General features: G+C 33.3%; 1 protein-coding gene across 2 annotated transcripts in view; it reads left to right on the forward strand.

The window, feature by feature from the left end:
• NOVA1 (NOVA alternative splicing regulator 1) overlaps positions 1-21,514 on the forward strand; it is a 136,241-nt gene that overhangs the window by 33,058 nt on the left and 81,669 nt on the right. The window contains exon 2 of one of the 2 annotated variants that reach the window (XM_024769194.1): positions 11,968-12,069. The exons of the other annotated variant lie outside the window; for it this stretch is intronic. The gene's annotated coding sequence lies outside the window, so the exon portion shown is untranslated. The remainder of the gene's footprint in view (positions 1-11,967; positions 12,070-21,514) is intronic. 2 annotated transcript variants of the gene reach the window in all.

Consider the following 21,514-nt stretch of genomic DNA (forward strand, 5'->3'; position numbering starts at 1 on the left):
ACAAAAGCTTGTGTTTGTTGTTGTCTTCTCTACTGTTCTTTTTGTCCTTCAGTTTTGTACTTTTTTGGTTAATTTAGAGGAGTTTCAGAAGGAAGCATGCTTCATTTGCCATACTTACCTGTAACAATAATGGTAATAATCTAGTGATTCGCTCTGTGCTAGACTTGTTCTTTGTGGTTTTGTTTTTTGCGGTACGCGGGCCTCTCACTGCTGTGACCTCTCCTGTTGCGGAGCACAGGCTCCGGACGCGCAGGCTCAGCGGCCGTGGCTCACGGGCCCAGCCGCTCCGCGGCATGTGGGATCTTCCAGGACCGGGGCACGAACCCGCGTGCCCTGCATCGGCAGACGGACCCTCAACCACTGCGCCACCAGGGAAGCCCAGTTCTTTGTGTTTTAATGTTGATTTTCTTTTAATCTTCAAACAGATCCCATTAGAAAGACACTACTATTATCCTCATTTTACAGATGGGGGAACAAAATAATAAGTAAGCTGCCCAATATCACATGACTAGTAAACGGCAGAAAGATTTGAATCTACAGACTTACTTCTGGAACCTGAGGTTGGTACTTTATCATTATGAACCAGAAGTCTACAATACTTCTTTATAACCTCTAGAGTTACTTTAACATACGGCTTAAAAGTCATTTCACATAAGACAAATTGCTAGATTTTCATATATCTAAATTAGAAGAAAACCTAGTAGCTTATAAATATGCTACGTACACACACACACACACACACACACACACACATACATGCCACACATATAGAAATCATTACTTATTACTTCTGTGAAGAATGAATTTTTGGTGACACAAAACTTTAATATAAACTATTAGTTACCACCTAACACCATTCTTCTAAGTAAAATTTTTAAATGATATTTACTGTCTGAACTAGGGCACAATGTTCTATACACTAAGTATAATAAATAAAATCAGAGGATTAATAAATTTTAGTTGATCTTATTAAAATCTTTCCTCTGTTTAAAAATTTTAGGTAGAATAGAAATATAAGATTTGTTTGCAAGATTATACATAAACAAAACTTTTGTTTCTTTCAAAAATATTATGGCTAAACACTTGAAATTTAATATAAACTGAATTCTACTTTGAGTGTCACCAACTAAAAATAAATCCTCTTCGATACAGTTTGATTTTTTCTTTTATAATAATAATAGATCATTTCTATTTTGTGTAATTTTTCTATCCTTCTGTTTCTTCAGTGTAGACAGAAATCTATTGCCTCCCTGCTGAGAATATAATTTCTGAATCTAGGTGATGTACTGTCAGCACAGTGAAGCAGGAAATTATTCTCCTGTGTCAGCTGCTGCTGTTAAAGAATAAACAAGGTTTGGGATAGGATGCATTTCTGTCATCTCTACTCGCAAATCTCATATGACACGCAAATAGATTTTAATTCAAGAGAGTTCAAAGTATTTTGTGACAAAAGATACTCCCTGCTTTCAGTTCTTTCTCTACTCCTTCTAAAAATCTCAAGTGTATTTCAAAATTCTGTGCTTTTTTGTCTCTCTGAGTGGTAGCAGTCATCAAATTTATTCAGTCTTTTCAAGTGATAGAGCATGTGGAAGTCATATTCTTTAGGACACTGGGAATATTGGTATATTAAACTTAGCGGTAATAGTAGCAGCAGTGATAATAATACTAATAGCTGAATGGAACTTAGTATGAGCCAGGGACGACAACTACATGCTTTCCACATATTAACTGAATTAGTTTACACAATAATTCTGTGAGGAAAAGGCAGCACAGAAGGTTAAATGATTTGCCCACAGCATGTATATATGTGTGGTATGTATATGTTTGTATATAAACACATATGTGTATGTAAGGGTATATATATGTGTGTGTATTCATATACATACATATATACATACCTGTGTATGTGTGTGTGTGTGTACACACACACACTTACATATATGTATGGAAATTTATATATACATATGTAAATTTTTTTTTCTCTATAAAATTAGAGGCAGAGATAAGATTTGCCTAATCTGCTCCCAGGGTCTGCCCTCTTAACTACCATGTTATACTAATAGAATAGTCTTGTATAGGCAAATAGTAGGAATTATCAAATATTAAAAATTAGGTAAAATCTCAGAATTTGTCAATTTCATCCCTTAATCTAAGTTTTTCATGGATTGGGGAAAGACTGCTGTTACTTAATTTTTTTCTCCAAAAAAGTCTCAGGAGCTTATAGAATACCAGTTTGATGGACAGTCTCTGCCTTGTGTCTTTATATGGCATAGACAGTAAATTTATATTTCCTTATCCAATAAAGTTTTCATTTTACTAAATTGTCACAATGAATGATTTCAATATTATATTTCTATAACTTTGTGGTAGAAGAAACTATAATACTCATTCTTTTTCATTTGATGAAATTATTATTTAAGGACATGTATTATTAAAATGACAAATTATATTATAGACATCACAAGGAGTTCTGAGAAATTCACGTACAGTTTTGTCAACCTTAAAGTGGAGAGATGGTCTTAGAATCATGACGAAGCCTGTATTTATTTTTAGTGTCATTATAAAGTATAAATTTGGTATATGATCTCCCTTGAATATCATTCTTGGATATTTAAATTTGGAAATGTTAGCAGCAATTGATAATAAGATAGTCTCAAATATAAGCCTGTCTACATCATATAAAAATATTAAAATTTATAGTTACCCCGTATTTTAAAAATTGGGCATTCAGTATCCTTCCCAGAGTTACCTGTAGAGTATTTGATAAATGATGAGGGTAAGAATAAATTCCAAATTGTTGGGTTCCAAAGCAAACTTTATATGTCTAATTATGCTTACACAGCTACCAGGATATTTTATATATTCTATTTTCTTAAGATTGGTGGTTATTTCTCCTTTTAGAAAACATGCATTAGAGTCATAAATATTACTAAAGAATATTAAAAAATAAATATGTAATTGCACAGGAGTATGGATAGATCTACACACTTTAGAAAAGTAACCACTTTTTTTTAACTTTAAAGGATAGAAAACTATTTCCTTCTCTTGTAAAAATCAACTTATAGTTAATTTAAAATTTCCTTGTTTCTATAAATTTTCTGCTGCATCCAAGTAAGATGCATGATATGTAGGCAGGGAGGGAAAACTTAACCTTGAATTCCTTTAGCCAGAAGTTTTCTGTCTTAGTTTGCTGAAACAGTATTACCTGGTTCCATTCTAATATCATCAGGTAGGCTAGGGAATTTTAGAATGACTAAAGTATAGCGTGAATACTAAAATAATAATAATAACCTTAAACTCTTGATACTGTTATATCCATGGCATTATCTGGGTTTCTGAAATTAAAATAGAACATTGTTAAAACCTAACAAAATGTTTTGGCCTATTTAAACCCTGTTTCCTAGGTATAACTTTCCTATATATAGATTATAATTTTATTGAGTTTTATAGCATAACTTAATATGCCCTGCGATCCTAGAAACAAAATATCACTTGGATGTGATGAGAACAAGTTTGAGTAGCTGTATGTTTAGATTTATTTCTTATTTTAAATGTATGAAATTCTTGCTATGCTCTGTCACTGTGTTCCATTTCAAGTGCAGGTAGCCTGAAAAAGAAGTTTCAAATTGAAAATGCGTTTTTGTTTTTGGAAAAGCTATAAAAAAATAGCTTTACAGGAAAATGTCAGTGGAAAAACGAAGAACAAAATTTTGCCTTAATAAACTCATTTGCATATCAGCCACTGTAACAATATTACCATTGTCTCTATATTACCATTGTTTCACTCAGGTCACCATATTTAAAAATATAATTTATAATTATATTTACTTTTTTAATAATTTACTTTCATGACTATTGCTGAAAAAATCATATGTCTCCATTTGCACTTAGATTTTTTGAGGCCCGTTTCTGTTTCCATGTAATTATCCTAAATTTTTTACTTCTTGATCTTATTAGTAGAACAACTACTTTAAAAAAATTAATAGACTACACTTTTTAGAGCAGTTTTAACCTTAACAGAAAAATTTAGTAGAAAGTCCAAGGGAGTTGCAATATACAATTGACCCTTCATATCTGCAGGATCCGCAGCCTCAGATTCAACCAACCAAGGATTGAAAATATTTGAAAAAAAAAAAAAAAAAATCCCAGAAAGTTCCAAAAAGAAAAAACTCGTATTTGTTGTGTGGTAGCAACTGTTTATGTAGAATTTACATTATATTAGGTATTATAAGTAATACAGAGATGTTTAATGTGTATGGGAGGATTGCATAGGGTATATGCCAGTACTACACAATTTTATATAAGGGACTTGAGCACCCTTGGATTTTGGTATCTGCGGGAATCCTGGGACTAATTTCCAATGGATACTGACGGTTGACTGTACCCTTTATTGTCCCTACGTCTCCTGCCCCCCACCCCAGCACACAGTTTCTCCTATTACCATCTTGCGTTAGTATGGTAGAGTTGAAGTCCATAGTTTACATTAGGATTCGCTTTCAGTGCTTTTACAAATGTATAATGATATTTATCCATCATTGCAGTGTCATACATAACATCTTCCCTGCCCTAAATATCCCCTCATGATGTGTTCTACCTCATCCTTCCTTTCCTCCCCGTGCATCTCTGGCAACCATTAATCTTTTAACTGTCTCTGTAGTTTTGCCTTTTCCAGAATGTCATATACTTGAAATCATGGAGTATGTAGCCTTTTCAGATTGTTTTTTTTCATTTTGTAATATGCATTTAAGCTTTCTTTCTGTCTTTTTGTGATACGATACCTCATTTCTTTTTATATAATATGGGTATACCACAGTTTGTTTATTCATTCTCCTGTTGAAGAACATCTTGATTGCTTCCAAGTTTTGGCAATTATGAATAAAGCTGCTATAAACATTTGTGTGTAGATTTTTTTTTATAGATATGAGTTTTTAGCTCATTTGGGTAAATGCCAAGGAGTGTGATTGCTGGATCATATGGTAAGAGTATGTTTAGTTTGAAAGAAACTGCCAAACTGTTTTCCAAAATGGCTGTACTGTTTTCCATTCCACTAGCAGTGGATGAGAGTTCCTGTTGCTCTACATCCTCATTAACATTTGGTGTTGTCACTGTTTTGGATTTTAGCCATTCTGATAGATGTGTAGTGGTATCTCATGGTGGTTTTAATTTGCAATTCCCTAATGACATACCATTATATCCCCCCCTCAAATTCATATCTTGAATTTCTAACCCCCCAGTACCTGACAGTGTGACCTTATGACCTTATTTGGAGTTATGGTTTTTACAGAGTTAATCAAGTTAAAGTGAGGTTATTACAGTGGGTCGTAATCCAATATGACTGGTGTCCTTATAAAAAGGGGAAGTTCGGACACAGATATGCATAGAGGGAGAATGCCATGGGAACATGAAGACTGCCATCTATAAGCCAAGAATTAAGGCCTGGAATCTGATCCTACCCTCACAGCCCTCAGAAGGAACCAGCCCTGCCAACACCTTGATTTCAGACTTTGACCTCCAAAACTGTGAGACGATTAATTTCTATTAAGTCATCCAGTTTGTCATACTTGGTTATGGCAGCCCTGGCAAACTAATACACATTTGATTGATGTTCAGCATCTTTTCATATGCTCATATGTTATCATCTTATCTTTTTAGGAAGGTGTCTGCTCAGACCATTTGCTCATTTTTTAATTGAGTTGTTTGTTTTCTAGTTGTTGAATTTGAGTTTTTTGTATATTTAGATTACTAGTCCTTTATCATATATGTGTTTTCCAAATATTTTCTCCCTATCTGTAGCTTTTTTTCTTTCATGGATTGTGCTTTTGGTGTTGTATCTGAAAAGTTATTGTCATTTCCAAGGTCACCTAGATTTTTCTCCTATGTTATATTCTGGGAGGTTCATAACTTTGTCTTTTTTCTATTTTGAGCTCATTTTTATAAAAGGTTTATTGTCTGTGTCTAGATTTTTTTGGGGGGGGGGATATGGATGTCCAATTAGGCCAGCACCATGTGTTGAAAAGGCTATCCTTTCTTCATTGAATTTTGTTTGCTTCTTTGTCAAAGATCAGTTGATTACATTTGTGTGAGTTGGTTTCTGGTCTCTCTGTTCTCTTCCATTGGTCAATTTTTCTGTTCTTTGACTGCTATTACACAGTCTTGAATACTGTTGCTTTACAGTAAGTAGTAAGTCTTAAAGTCTGATAGAGTCAGTCTTCCAACTTTGTTCTTCTCCTTCAATACTGTGTTGACAATCCAGCTGACATTATTTACTGACAGTAAATTAACATGTAAGTTTGAATGACTTGAGTTTGTATGGTTTTCCTTACACTTTCCAATTTACTTATAAATGATAATGTTTATTCTTATATCCCATGAAATAGTAGACTAGAAAAAAGGTATAGATATAGAACTTAGTTCTGTAATTTTGAGTCATATTACTTTCATTATGTTGTATCTCTGAGAAGGACTAACTGATAAAATGTTATATACATGGCATAATTTAGGATGATAAGTGATTGTAAAATGAATAGGACCATTACATAAGGAGTTATAAACATCAATGTAATAGGATCCTGTATTCTCTAAAAGTGTGACATTTAAACAGAGATAACGTTATGTATTATTTAGTCATGTAAAATACTGATACCTTAATTTATTTAAAAAGATATACCTAAGTTTTCAGAGAATTCCCATTAAAGATTAATTTAAATATTAAATAAATGGGAAGGGCATGATTCAATTTGGGGGAAAGCCCAAAGTTATTAAGCTATAAATCAAGGCAGAATATTCTTTAAAGTTGGGCTTCAGGTTACTCCAATATGAATATCGAAAATGTTCCTTTAAAACAATAAATGTTTTAACCTGTTTTTTCTTTTTCCTTCCCTGTAGCCTTTTTGTTCTTCAAGTTTGGTGTCTTATTTAGGGGATTCTACTTTTTAGTTTCTATACAACCTAGTATTCTCCACAAATGTATAAAATATTTATATTTGTTCGTATTTGTAATAAGACCTAGTATTATTTACAAATGTTCAAAATATTTCTGTAACTTTTATACAAGGGGAAATACGAAGAATTCCTTATAAAATACCCATAGTTATATAATTACTAGTAGTTCTTAAGAATAAGAAAAATATGATAATGCAGCTATTCAGCCTGATAGTCATAGAATATTTTAGAGAGATGAAAAGTAAAAAATCACTTACTAGCTCATTGCTGTTAACCATTTCATAATACAGTATGACTTGAGATGGAGAATGAAGTGGGAATGCAAACATGAAGTGATTTTATTTTTCTCGAATCTGACCTTTGTTTGTGATTGGTCAAATCAGGTTTTTGTTTGTTTCTTTACTCATCTCGAGGAAATGTCAAAGCTTTCTGGACACTTCAGAAAATCAGTTTAATCTGACTAGTTTGAATTTTAACCTCATAGCCCAATTTAAAACTCAGCTTTCCCCCTTCTACTCAGTGCTGCTTAGGCTGTTCTAGGAGATTGTAGTGGGGAAAGGGTTGAATATAGTCATTCAGTCTGCTCACTCCAGTGAGTAGAGAGTGATCTGCTCTTTCATTTATATTCCTTTCTCCTCCTGGGTGAGAGATAGAAAGGGAAAAGATTTTCCTACTTTAGTGGTGCCCTTTTTGTTTCTTTTCTTTTTCTATTTCTGGTCATCTGAGTAACACTGACTAGACCTCATGCCTTCTGAGGGGAAAGAGAGGCGAATAATACTGTTGATGTGGCACGTGTGTAAAACTTTTTTTGGGAGGATGAGATATTTTTGCAGAGTCACACTATCCAGTTTGTCTTTTTCTATCGAAGTTTCTACTTCTCCAGTACGCCCACAGCCTCTGGCTGCTGGGATCCCCATTGTCTGGAGGCTCAATCCAGCTACTTTGTTAGTCACACTCTTTGCTGTTATAAATAGTGAGTCCAGTTCTCTCTACCCTGTTTTCCAATCCACATCTTTTTTTCCTCTCCTCATGTAGGCATGGGTAGTAGGTATGGGCATGGGATGATAAGCAAGTCTAAACACAAGCAGAAATCCAGCTGAAAGATGAGATACCAGTCTTCCATTCTTGCCAATCTTTCGACCCGCTCTGACTTGATTTAGACTCTTGGAAATAGCACTATCCAACTACGTTAAGTCAGTGAAGCAAACTCTGATGATTGACTCACTCAAGGTGGGCAGGGGTGGGCAGTTCTAGGGTAAAGAGGAACTGAGGAAGGTAAAGATGTTTCGGTTATGGTGGAGAGGTAGTTGGCTCTCACTTGTTTAGGCTGTCTTTTGAACGTGAAATACTTGATTGGTGACTCTTTGTTCTCAGTCTTGGGTTGTAATGCCAATCCCTGGCAATGGGAAAAGTCCCACCTGATAGTCTGTTATGTAAATTTTATCATAGTCTTGCGAGTACTGCCATTCTTGTTGGCTACCATCAGTTCCACCATTTGTTCCCATCTCAGGGCTTTGCTCTCACTGTTCCATCAGTGTTCTTACCCCAGATAGTCAGTCTGTAGACTCCTGCCACTTCATTCTTCATTCATATAATGCTGCTTCCTTGGGTTTTCTTTGTACACTGTTAAAATAGTGTGTTGGTCACTCTTTTCCCATGGCTTGCTTTACTTTTAGTTCATATGTGAATCATTTTCTTACATTTTATTATATATTTAATAGTTTATTATCTGTCTTTCCCATTTGCATATAATCTTTTTTTTTTTTTTTTTTTTTTTTTTTTGCGGTACGCGGGCCTCTCACTGCTGTGGCCCCTCCCGCTGCGGAGCACAGGCTCCGGACGTGCAGGCCCAGTGGCCATGGCTCACGGGCCCAGCCGCTTCGCGGCATGTGGGACCCTCCCGGACCAGGACACGAACCCGCATCCCATGCATCGGCAGGCGGACTCTCAACTACTGCGCCACCAGGGAAGCCCTGCATATAATTTTAAAGAGAGCAAGTCACTGGCTCCTTTGTTCAGTGCTTTGCCCAGTGCCTAAAATGGGACCTGATGCATAGGAGACAGTCGATTTTTTTTTTGTTTTTGTTGAGTGAACTAATGAATGAATGGATGCTACTTTCTATACTCAAACTTGAGAAATAGCTTTGATTTATCTAACAATGTTTACCCTTCTAGTGTTTTACAGAGTAGTATACTTTAAAAAGTTTTTACAGATCTTTTATTATTCCTAACTATGTATTCCCATTGTTGTCATCCCAGTTGAACCATCTACACCTTTAGTTCATTTTCCATGCTGCTGCTAGAAATGATTTTTATAAAATACTTCTCAAAATGCCATCCTCTGGAATAAAATATTCAAAAATTCCTTAGCATAATTGGGCCTGTGCCTCTTGTCCTTCTCCTCACTGACCCCTCCGTGTACTCTATATTCTAGTCTTATTCTTTTCATTGCAGTACTCTGAATGCTTAATATGTTTCTCTTCTACTTCTGTATCTTTACTTAAAGCCTATACCGTTTGTTCTTACTGCTATATATTTTATTAGTGTGTGAATACATAAAATATGACTCCTATCATGAGAAGACTCTAGGAAAGGTACTTGACATTTGAAATGATTGGGAACCAACTACATAGTTGCACTGTATGCTATTATTTCAGATATATTTACCAACCTCTTCCTTCACTGAGCATCTTTAATACATGTTAACAGTTCATTTGTCATTTTTTGATGGGTATTTAAAAGTTACCACAATCTTGAAGAGCACCATGCACATGATTTTGTAATGATGTTGGTAATATTGTGAATTCATTTTAAAGGTAAGGCTAATCTACATGTTGTAACACAAGGATTCTTTTCAAAGGTTGTGTATGTATGAATGTTTGTTGCATCTTTTATCTTCAGAAAACTAACCTGAGTAAAGAAAATGATATGTGAAAGTAAAAGTATTATATGTATAACTTTTTCAGAAAATGTGTTTCCTTGATAGATTCTTCAAATTTAGATTTTTTTATTTGTTTGAAAGGCAAGACTGATAAAGGAGGTGAAATTATTTTATATAAACAATTGAAGCCAAATGTTTTTCATATCTGAGCCTTTTCCAAGTAAGTACTGTGTCATAGAAGGGACCGGTATGGCTTTTGGGGAAATGTAGATTCTAGGAGTATGTAGCAGTGTTCCAAAACTTGTATTTAGCATTTTTGTATCTAAAATAATGCAGAAATGTATAGCTTGTGATGTTGATGTCTTTTAAAAGACACACCTAAATAAGAGTAGAAGACGCAGCTAAGTAAAAGTAATATATTATGAAGTTATGTAGCAGTAAATAAAGATGGGACCCTATACGGAAGTTTTATTTTTTTGACAGCTCTTTTGAACAATTACTGCTATTACTGATAATAATAGGTCAGTATTAGGTGCTTTATGAGTTATTTCATTTAATGGTTGGAACATTCCTGTGTCTGCCACTCATTTTACATAATGAACTGCTCAGATTTAGGCATTTGATTTAAATGATTACTGCTGCTTATGCAATTGGGTGTTTTCACATCATTTATCAGTAGTTCCTTAAACTTTTTTTGGAAAATCACAGAGCCTTTTGAGAACCTGACAAAAGTCCATTTCCCCTAGAAAAAAATGTACTTATACACCTGTATAATATGTCTTTATTTTAGCCTGCACTTTTGCAGAATTCCTAGGTTTCCTAATTCCCATAAGTAGACCCCAGATTGGGGATCTCTGATCCATGTCTTTTAATAAAGAGACTGGAAAACTCTGTACTTTTTTCTTCCTTTATGACCTCTTGTCACTTAAAGGAAATAATATTCATTTACATTATGCCTTATTATAGAAAGAATTTAAGAAAGCTGAAGGGAATTGTCGGCTACCTCTAACTTCACTGAATGTATGCCAGAATAAATTCTGTTATGGCAAGTGAGATTCAGATAAGTTTGATGGATGGGACACTTTTTAATGGTCATATTTGTTGGACTTCACATCAAAGCATTCTCAGTCTGTTTCAGGAACCTAAATGTGATATTTTGAAATAATGTAATCAGTTACCTCTTCAGATTAGCATAAATATAGTAGCTGTGCCTAGAGATAGAAGATTAGAAAGATAGTACCTTCAAGCCTAGTGATTCAGTGATATTTCTCAGAGAATAATTTTTGGATTTTATCTTCTGATTCCATCAAAGATAAATCATGTAGAAAGTGGTGTTGTTTTGTAATAAAAGTAGGTTATAGTAATAATTTTATGTATTAATGAGCTAAAGTTACCATATAATTGGTTGATTCATTGTTTATATGGGTTAAGGATGAAGATGTGTTTAGATCCTGACTCATTGTGACTTTGGAGAAGAGAAGTTGTCATTTTATAATGAGGTCACTTTTAAAGCTCCCTTTTATGAAAAATAACCATTGCTAGTAGTTGAGGACTGGTTATTTTATAAAATTTTTAATATGAAGTAATTAAGAATTTCAGAATGTTTTTTCTTGCAGTTCGTTTTAGATATTTTCATGTTACTTATTTATACTTCAGGTTTGATATCTCACCTATTTTTTTTTTTACCCCTTGAATTGTTAACTAAAACAGAAGTATTAAATTGGCTGAACAGAATAAAGAATCATACTGTATACATTTGTCTGGTTTTAGGTAAATTACTATAGAAATAATGTTATAAATCAGTATATAATGCCTGGGTTTAATTTTTTAACATATGTTTTAACAATGATTTCTAGTTATATTGTGAATTGAATAACTGTATTTCTATTTTTTCCTTCTCATTCTTAACATTCAATTTTTAAGTGAATAGTAGCCTATCTGTGTAGGGCTCTTGTGACTGAATGATGTATTCTGCTTTGCTGTGGCACAGTTTTCAGACAGCCACTTTTGTTGTTAAATGTTTTCATTTTCTATAGTACTTTTCATCCCTGTATATATGTACAGGAGTCACTTCACCCACCACCGAATTGCAGCCACTTCTGAGGTGGAACGCAGCAACTGTTTAACAGCGCACTTTCCCCTAGGTGCTGACAGCTGTAGAAGAAATTGTACATGGTCCTGTACAGAAGGTATTTCTCCACTGTGCCATCTGCAGAGTGAAACTGACTAGGAGTACTACATAGACTGTAAGTTTCTTGTGTACCCGCCCTAGACTGGAAAACCCAATATGAGAGAATAACGAAAAACTGGGAAGCATCATTTAAAAATGTATTGAGGTCAGTTAAACTTAGTGCTGCTCTCCCTGGCTCTAAATTTTATTTTAAGGTCATCTAATTTGTGATTAGTACTGTTTAAATAGCAAACAAATGGATGCACTGCTCAGAAATGATTTTATTCTAAAAGCAAATGTAACTAAAATGCTTTTATAAATACTTCACTTTTAATGCAACTTAAGAGAATCAATTTGTTTTTAAATATTTTTCAAATAACCAAATCAGTATTATATGATTTTAGAGCTGTGTTCTTAAAGTAGCAAATCAACTTATAATTCAACAGAAACATCCTAATTAGCTTTCCTTGCAGTGTTGTATGCCTTAGTCTTAATACTTTCATTCTTCTCATGAAAGTTTTGCAACAAAGCCAGTTTGTGATGAATGTAGTTTTGATTTTTTTGTTTTCGAAGCGTTGCGTTTGAACTTTTTAACATATTGAAAGAAAGCGTGGGAGAGAATAAATAGTAAATATTTGAACTTCCACGTAACGTATTTTAGTCTCTCCCTCCCATTTAACTGTTTAATGATTTCCTTTTTTCCTTTTGTAAAAGCAATTTTACAAGAATGCTGCTTTTGTAATAGTTTGGCATGGTTATGACTTATAGGATAGGAAAATAACATTAGGAACTGCTGTGTCTATTTTTAAACAATATGATATGGATTGTTATATTTCATTGTTTTGCTTTTTTTGAGTCAGTTGTATGACTTACTAGTTATCTTTGTGTGTGTGTTGTGTGTGTGTGCATCTATAGATGTTTCTGTGGCAAGAAATTAGGGTCTCAGTCATTAGAAAGTCTTAATCTTATAAAACATAGTGTCATTTGTTTTAGGTAACTTTAAAGTATGTGTCATAACTTAAATGATATTTGTGTACATCTCTATACTGTAGGTTCTCAGTGAAAGCAGATAAAAGCCTCTCTGGGCCACAGTTTGTTAACTTGTAAAATGAGGTGGGTGGAAGAAATTATTTTCTAGAGACCTTTAAGTGTTTTCTGTTTAACTCAGTGGTAGAATTCTATGTATTGAGAATTGTACCTTACATTATGTAACCAAGATATTTTGGTGCAAGTGATTTTGTTCCAGTTAGAATATTATTTGTACTAATTAAATACAGAGTGATGCTATTTTAGAATCAAAAGAGGAGTTCTGATTTCCTACAAAGATTTTAAACTGTCTCTAATTTTATAGTGGAGTTACCCCCAATGTTTTGAAATAAATTTTTTTGAGAAATAATACAGTATGATTCTCATCAGGGAGCATCAAGCAGATTAGAAAAAGCTAGACTTTATTTACATTCAGAAAAGAATGCACTTAAATATTACCAAAAAACTAACATTTTAAGGAGATTTTACCTCTTACTTGCATAGACTTAATACTTTACTCAGTAGTCAAAGCATTAAAAAAGTGAACATTAGTATTTTTAAAAATATAGTTTAGACATAATATAATATACTTACGTGTCTCTAGCAAGAGGGTATTTTATCAGTATGTGAAATATTCGATTTGCTATAACTGGTTCCTTTGTATTTTCTGCATGCAGTGTAAGTATTACTTAATCCCATTCATCTTATTAACTGAAGTAATCATATTTGACAGAATAGGCCATATGTTTTATATATTAATTTACTGTGTTGGTGAAAAGGTACAAACTTTACCTGTGGTGCATTTGTGAGTATATATTTTTCAGTTACACAGGATATTTAGATCTTCCGTGGATGATGAAGTTTAACAACTTATTAGATTCATATGAAACTTATACTTTAATATACTCCCAGTATATGGTATTTGGAAAAGGGAATTATATGGAAACTTTCATTTTTGTTTAATACACTTGTGTACTATTTGAATTTAATGAACATGTACTACTTGTGTAATCAAAAATAATGTTGATGTTTCAGTTCAGTTGTATATTTGAAACGTTAGTTTATTTAGAAATTATCCTCATTGCATAAAGTATCTTATCGATATCTAATATCTCTATTTAATTGTTTATTTTCCAAGGGAGTGCTCTTCATCATATTCTGAAGAACTAGAATTGTGGTCAGGCTTATTATTTAATTTATACTCTCTTAATAATTTGGCATTCAGAAATAAATACTAAATCAAGAGTAGTTAATCTTAATGAAACCTTTATTTTTTCATCCTCCCCATTATAATTTTCTATTTGAAATAGGAAAAATGAATCAAATGCATAGATAATAGAAATTTCTAAATAATTATATGTACTTAGACTTCCAGCAATAATGTTCTAGCAACATCTAGCTTTCAATTAAAGATTTTAAAAAGAAATATTAAGACTAGCTGAAGAAATAAGTGAAAATGATGAGAAAATAAGCTACAGAGAAGTATACTTTGTAGATTTTAATTTAAATTAATTTTAAAGAACATACATTTTTAAATGGAGTTTCAATATATATTTTTAAATTCTCAGGTACTCTTCTCAGTTTTACAAAGTACATACTCTGTCTTTTAAATTAGAGATATTTTTAGATCCATCCCAAACAGATTGTTAAAAAATTGTCTTACCGAATTTGTCTGAACAAATTTTTGTGATATTATAGGGAGATAAAAAACCTTTCAAATATATTTCCCAAATAACCTCTGGCAAATATATTGAGATAAAATCATCATATAATTACCTCAATCTTTGCTATATCTTATTTTATATATATATTAATTCCTGTCTGTCTTCATGAATTCTGCAGGTATTTCTCATTATAAATCGAATTAGTTGAAAATTTTAAATGTGTAAGTTTGCTTAAAGAACTATTTAATGCCACAAATCTTTTATCTTTAATACTGAATTAACAAGCATTATTACTTAAAACATTTTTTTAACTCTGAAATTTCAATGTGTTGTATGTAATATTTGTGTGTGTGTGTGTGTGTGTGTGATCTTCCTAATGTATTTTGTGAAGCATGGTTGGCATACTGATTGCCAGGACTTTGTAGCTATTTAATCAAGTGTAATTTAACAAATTTAAGGTTTTTTTTTTTTTTTTCAATCTGTTAATTGGAAATCATTACACCTACCTCACAGGGTTGTTGTGAGGAAAAAACAATCAAACATGTGAAAGAGTGCTTAGCATATACTAGATATGCAGTATATGAAAAATGAGTGTTACTAAAACCTTTCAGTGGCTTCCATCGTTCTTTTGATAAAATCCAAATTCCCTGTCCAGGTATTGATCTGGCTCCTCAACTTTATTTCTTTCCTTGTAGACTGCATGTATTGATTGATTGATTGCTACTGAACTTTTTACAGTTCCCAGAATATGCCATGCTTTCTTTGGGCCTTTGCCTGCCTGCAGCATTCTTTCCAACCACTCACATCCCCTTAATCCCTAGGCTACTATCATCTGTATAACTCAATTCTTTAGACCTAACTTATTTTTAAAACTTATTTATTTATTTTTATTTATTTATTGTTGGCTGCATTGGGTCTTCGTTGCTGCGCGCAGGCTTTCTCTAGTTGTGGTGAGCCAGGGCTACTCTTCTTTGCGGTGTGTGGGCTTCTCATTGTGGTGGCTTCTCTTGTTGCGGAGCATGGGCTCTAGGCACGTGGGCTTCAGTAGTTGTGGCATGTGGGCTCAGTAGTTGTGGCCCATGGGCTCTAGAGTGCAGGCTCAGTAGTTGTGGCGCACGGGCTTAGTTGCTCCGCGGCATGTGGGATCTTCCTGGACCAGGACTCAAACCTGTGTCCCCTGCATTGGCAGGTGGATTCTTAACCACTGTGCCACCAGGGAAGCCCTTAGACCTAACTTTAATTTCTCCTTAACTGAGGTGTTTCCTACTGCTTCATCCTTTATACTTTTGTTAGGTGACCCTCATACATGATCCTGTAGGCTTTGCTTATTCCTGTTCTTGTGTGTTTCTTTCTGTAAACTCCTTGAAGGTGGAATCTGCCTTTAACTTCTTTTTCCCAGTGCTTACAGAGTTTCTGCAACTCAGGACATGAGTGAACATTTAAAAATAAATGTAAGTTCTCCCTAAACAAATTCACAGTATGTACATGATTATGTGATTGGTACTCCTTTAAAAAAATAACTTTAATTTTTCTGTATTTATAGACTAGATTTCAGACTTCACAATAATCACATCAAAATTATCGCTTTATACTCAGACTACTTTGCCCACCATTTAGCACTCTCTGTGGGTTTATTAAAAGAGATGGACTCACCAGGGTACAAGCAGAAAGTTATTTTTTTCTGTCACTGTACCCAAAATCCCATTTTGAATATTATTTTTTCTGTCTCAGTGCTGTTCAAGTACCTATCCTTGTTCTGCCCTTCCCTTGCTCTTCTTCCTTTTTCTCCTCCTCTTGCTCTTCTCTCTCTCTTGTTCTTTTGTTTTCTCTGTCATTCCTTCTTTACTCACTCTCTGGCATTGCAAATTAGACTGTTTTCAGGCAGTAAAAAAAACAGGCTAAGAAATTAAAATTCCAAACTGTCATCCAATGTAAAATTTCTCCCTTACATCAGCCTTACTCAAAGCATTCTTAAAACTCTGAGTGGGGAAGGGGAACAGGACATGTCAACTAGCAGACTTTTGTATTAATTTCTTTTGCCTTATTTTTCCTCCCTACACACTGTGCAGCTCCTGGGTCTTCCAAAGATTCAAGATTAGAAATAGAGAACAACTAATTGGTAGTAAAGGTATGTTGGAAATCTGAATGGATTCTTTCTCTTGCTTTTTGGGGTTTATCAAAGATTCCTACTGTCTGAGGATAACCCAGTTGTAATTTGATACTTCCTTTGTCTTCCTTTGACTACCTTCCTTAGTCTCTGACTTTCTGGTCTACCTCCAGCCTCTTTCTTCTGGGGTTATCTTGTTCCTTTTGTAGTCCTTTGGGTAGAGTTTTTTTAAAAATGGCTCAGGGCTAGTTCCTTTCCCAGGGATCCTAATCTGTCCTATGGGAAAATGTAATTCTGTACTCCACGATCTCTGAAGTGGAATTCTTGGCCATTTCTGAGGTAGTAGCCTGGAGTGAGGTCATCTTGCCCTCTTGCCTTTCGATTTTTTCTTCAGACCTAAGTCCAGTTCCTGTACCATTCCTTAAGTGTCCTGTATTCTGAAGGGCATAAGCCAAAGTCTGAGTGAATCATTGTTCTATTCCTTCCCCAAACAATTTATAAACTCCCCTCCTCCAATAGATGCTTATATTTTTTTATGTGAATGATAGACTAAAGGATACATGAGCAATTATTGGCCACATTCTTTCCAAGTGTTGCATAGATGATGTATCACCTCAGCTCTAGTACTTGGAACCTATTGTTCTCAGCTTCGGGTCCTTAGCAGAAACGGAGAAAACAGGAAAATTCCCATTTGAATATCCTTTTAAATCACCTGCACTGAGCCCATTATGGGGAGCTGGCATATCTATGAATGTTCATCCATTTCTGTATCTCCATACGTTGTCTTAGGCTATTCTGTGAGTTTGGAATGTTCTTTCTAGCTTTTCCTCCTGATAGAATCTTACTCAGTCTTCGATGTCCAATTTAGGTGAAGTCTTTATTGGTCTTGGCAGTTAGAAGAAATGCTTTTCTCTAGTGTGTTCTGTGTTCTCACTAATACTTTGTTTAAAGTATTACTGTATTATGTATAAATATGTCTGTCTTCCTATTAGATTGTGAGCATTTTTAAGACAGCTACTGACTTATTTCTTGGTGAATCCCTTACTGCTGTTCTCTGTTATGTATTCAGTATATTATTTGCTGAATTAATGAATCTCTTCTAAACACTGAAATTGGGGTTTATAATATTACTGTTGAGTAATTAATACTTCTATTTTTATTTATGTATATCCTTAGTCCAAAAATATTTGAGGGTGCAAGAATTATTTTTTATGCCTCTGATTGTTTTTTTTTTTAAGCCAGTGGTCTTGCCCTTCATTCATTCTTAGGCACATGCATTTTAGGTTTTAGTTGTGTTTTGGCTCAGTTGATCTTCCATTTCCGTTGCATCTCTTTGTTTTTCTTCCTTGTTTTATTACAATTGATAGAGTGTCAATGATGATTAAATAAGGATAACCAGGTAATCCAAGCAGGTTCAGGTTGAAAGTTAGAAAAAAAAAAAAAACAATTTCTTTCCATTATCAGTTTTTCTTTTCTTTCTTTCTTTCTTTTTTTTTTTTTAAATTCTTCAAGGTTTCAGATTGTATCATAAAATATGGTCAGAAATGGTAAAAAAATCAAGCTGTTGGTCACCAAGAACACTGGTTATGAGAGAGTAGTATTCCTATAACAGAAAATTAAATTGAAGTTGTGTTTGTTGGGAGTAAAGTGCTGTTTCAGTCAGACTTTATTGTTATTTTGAGTGATTGCTGTGCAAAAGTGACTTAAACAGTTTGGAATGCAGCATTGAATTTCTGCCATTCCTGAACATAATTTAATGCAATCTTTATTGCTGGAATTTAGCCAAAAGTAGGATTCTTTAATATGTATTGTCAGGTAAATATATGATAATTAGATAATTCCCAAGTCAAAAGGGCATTGTAAGTAGAAATAATTGAAAAGTTCCTTTGTTGTTTAAAAATCTTTTTTTTTCCTGGAAAAATTCCTTTGATGTTTAAAAATCTTTTTTTTTACAGGCAGTTTTTCTGGAAAGTTCCAAATGAGTATAGCTAGTATACTAAGAAGTAAAATAGAAAAAAAATGTGTTCTCTTCAAATCAGATCATTAAAGTTTGAGAGAAGATAAATCAATTATCAATAAAATATCAATAAAAATTAAAAAAATAATTTTTTGCTCCTATTTCCACATTGCTATTAAATATGGATTATCTCATTTAAAATTTCAAAGAAAGATTTTTACCTTATTTACTAACTTTCACCAATATAACTAGTGATACTTTAATACTTAATTTTTGATTTTTATCAATTAATACTTCCTAGCCTAGGAATCTTAGTGAATGGATGTTCTGACCTTTATGTCAGGTGAAATGGTAAATATGACAAATCTCAGGACCAGATGAATTTCAAACAGCATTGATGCAAGGAATTGTAATATATGTGGTTACTTTATGAAGTCATATTTCTTATACCAATAGACTTTTGTATTTGTGTTTTCATAAGAAGGAACAAACTGTAAAATATGACAAAGTGCATCTAGGTATCAAGAAATGATTTATTCCTGCTACTTTACTCTTTTCCCAACCATTGCAGTAATTCAAACATTCTATTTACTTTACAAAATTAGTAAAATTAATTATTCTTGTATTTTAGTTTAAGGTGAATATTGCTATGTGATGGAAGTTTGATATTAGAAAGAACAAATTTCTATTTTTCTAAGTTTTCATGAGCATATTTGGGAAAACTAAAATTCAGGAGTGTTTTTAGGAAGCATCTGGTATGTATAGCCACCAGTCATCATATAGGAAAATTAATACGTAAAAATATAGTTTTTCAAAATATACTATCTGAAATATATTTCTCTTTTAAAATTTGTCATTCTGTTTTTTTTTTTCCTTTTAAATGGCTCTTTCTGTTTTTTAATTGTGATATTGTCTAGGACATTAGTATAGAAACCGTTGCAGTGGGTCAAGTAAAATGTTAAAAATTAAGTAGTAAAGAGCTCTAAAATTCATCAGAAACCTACTTCTTTATTTTATACTTAATGTTAGTGCTCCATGGCATAATACCTTACTCATGTTGCGGAGGTAAACGCAAATAATAAGAAAATTGGCCATTAATTGATATTTACTTTTTATGCTTCTTTTTGAAATTCTATCTCCACATTTTCCCACTGTGCTGCAGGTTGTGACAGATTCAGCTTGTCTGAAACCAAACCAGATCTTTAGTTCTCCATTCTCATTCTGCCTCCCAACCTAAATCATTCTTGCTGTGGCTTCACCATAAACCTGTGATGTAGGGTCAAAATATTATCTCTCTCTTCTCTCCTTTGATTTGAATATCATTCTGTTTATTTCCAGATTCTAAAATTGTTTTGCTTTTAAGATGTCTTAAATCAGTATGCTTCATTCTATATTTACTGATAAAACTCTAGTTCATTACTTATCACTTACCAAGATTTGTGTACTAGTTTGGTCTTTCTATTTATATTACATTTTCCTTGAGTAGAAACCACATATTATTCACATGTGTGATTTCCATAGAGAATATTCTCAGTAAATCCTTTCTAAGTTCACTCAGTTAATTGTGAGATAGTTGATTCTTGGTATTTAACTCTTAAAAATATTGAATGGATTGCCAAAACACAGGTCAGTCCCACATTTAAAATCAGTCACACATTATTCCAACTAGATAATTTTCCTATTAATGTTAACACTACCAGGAAAGTACCTTAAATGAATTCTGAACAATAACCTATTAAGAACACTTGGCTTGGTACTAACTATGTGAAAGCAAATTTTACTGGCCTTATGCTAGTATATATGCTAGTTTGTAGGCTCCTGTTATAACTTACACACTGAGTTCAGTCTTTTTTTCCTTTGATCCCATTTTTAAAATATGGAGTTACAGGCAGTTTTGAGAAAATAATTTTAGCAGAAGACAACTAATGGGTTAGTTCTCTTTTTACGTTAGTCCCTTTCTAGCTCTTTTGGACATACGTGATACAAATGGGAAGCAAGTTTCTTTTGAAGTCAACTCAACTCCCAGTCCCACTGTGGATCTGATTTATCCTAGTAAAATACAGTGGATCTGATTTATCCTAGTAAAATACAGAGTAATATCCAAGAACATGCACGGATTGCTTACCATATGCCTTTTCAGCCTCTTCCCACATCACCTGTGGACATTAACTTGCCAGAGTTGAAGCTCCTGCCAGATCTGTGATACAATCAAATGAAATAACTCAAGACTATTCTAGACAGATAAGCAATCACACATGTACAGAAAACAAAAACAAAAAAACAGCCTTATCCTAAGTACCAGGAAATTGGGTCAATAAAGGAAAAACTGAATTGGAAGATTTTTAATAGAAAAACAATGGAAACAATTTCACATCATATTTTTCAATGGAGGCTTGGGAGGAAGCCCATTTTTCTCAAGGAGGTAATTGAATGTTCCCTTTTTCTATATTTAAATTGAGAACTTTTTCGCTATATTTCGGGCCATTATTTATCTTGGTCATTGACAATATTCATTTTTTAGATTATAACATAGTCATTTCTCATTTTTTATTTTTGGTTTTTTGGAAATAAAAAGCATTTTTAAAACTTCAAAAAATTATTTTAGTGCTTCCTGTGCTAGAACTTTATAGATAGCTTATTTTTCCCCTTTGCCTTTTCTTCTTATAGTCTTTGAAGATAATCACTGGTTTATGAAAATTTTCATTATGAATGTGCTATCAGTTCAGGTCAGATTGAATATGGGCTTACTGTGGTTTTTTAGAGTGTT

The sequence above is a fragment of the Neophocaena asiaeorientalis genome, unplaced genomic scaffold (genome assembly GCF_003031525.2).
Source record: "Neophocaena asiaeorientalis asiaeorientalis breed wild unplaced genomic scaffold, Neophocaena_asiaeorientalis_V1.1 scaffold144, whole genome shotgun sequence".
In the NCBI taxonomy this organism is placed as follows: Eukaryota; Metazoa; Chordata; class Mammalia; order Artiodactyla; family Phocoenidae; genus Neophocaena; species Neophocaena asiaeorientalis.